This window comes from Amphimedon queenslandica, unplaced genomic scaffold (assembly GCF_000090795.2).
Source record: "Amphimedon queenslandica unplaced genomic scaffold, v1.1 AMPQUscaffold_13259, whole genome shotgun sequence".
NCBI lineage: Eukaryota > Metazoa > Porifera > Demospongiae > Haplosclerida > Niphatidae > Amphimedon > Amphimedon queenslandica.
In genome coordinates, this window is record NW_003546505.1 from 108,974 (window position 1) to 110,142 (window position 1,169).

At 30.5% G+C, this 1,169-nt stretch overlaps 1 long non-coding RNA gene across 1 annotated transcript; it reads right to left on the bottom strand.

Moving 5' to 3' along the window:
- Positions 1–790: 790 nt before the first annotated feature.
- Positions 791–1,169, bottom strand: LOC109583977 (uncharacterized). Its single transcript, XR_002185797.1, has 3 exons — positions 1,134–1,169; positions 1,011–1,075; positions 791–832 (listed from the first exon to the last, which is right to left on the bottom strand). It is a non-coding gene; the product is annotated as an uncharacterized LOC109583977 (long non-coding RNA).

The following is a 1,169-nucleotide window of genomic DNA, read 5'->3' on the forward strand; positions in this document are numbered from 1 at the left end:
AAGATGGTAATGTCTATTGTGTACTTATTATTAGTATAAGTCACCTTAGTAGCGTAGCATAATGTCTTTACTGTTACACAGTTCTATTACTTGTTGTGTTAGAAGTATCTAATGGTATACAAAAGAACGTAATGTGTAATTTTTACTATAATTCACCTTAGTAGTGTAGCATAGTGTCCTTCACTGTTATTCAGATGTATTACTTGACATATTAGGAGTATCTAATTCTATACCAAAGATTGTAATGTGTATTGCGTACTTATTATTAGTATAACGTACCTTAATAGTGTACCATAGTGTCCTTCCCTGTTATGCAATTGTATTGCTTGTTGTGTGTATAATATCTAATTGTATATCAAAGATGGTAATGTGTATTGTGTTGTTATTATTGTAACTTACATTAATGGTGTAGCATAGTGTCATTCACTGTTACACAGTTGTATTACTTGATGTATTTCAAGTGTCTAATTGTATATAAAGATGGTAATGTGTATTGTGTACTTATTATTAGCATAATTAACCTTAGTAGCAAAGAATTGTGTCCTTTACTGCTATACAGATGTATTGCTTGATGTGTTAGGAGTACTTAACTTTATATAAAAGTTTGTAATATGCAATGTGTACTTATTATTTGTGTAATTCACCTTAGTAGTGTAGCATAGTGTCCTTTACTGTTATACAGATGTATTACTTCATGTGTTTGGCATATCTAATTCGATACCACAGATCGTAACGGGTATTGTGTACCTATTATTAGTATAACTTACCTTAATAGTGTAGCATAGTGTCCTTCCCTGTTATAAAGTTGTATTCCTTGTTCTGTCTGTAATATCTAATTGTATATAAATGATGGTAATATGTATTGTGTACTTATTGGTACAATTCACCATAGTAACAGAGCATAGTGTGATTTACTGTTATACAGTTGTATTGCGTGATGTATTAGGAGTGTCTCATTGTATATAAAAGATGTTAATGTGTTTGAAGTACTTAATATTAGTATAATTCACCTTAGTAGCATATCATAGTGTCCTTTACTGCTATACTGTTGTATTGCTTGACGTGTCTTTAATATCTAATTGGAAATAAAAGATGGCACTGTGTATTAAGTACTTATTGTTAGTACAATTCACTTCAGTAGTTTAGCATAGTGTCCTCTCCTGTAATAC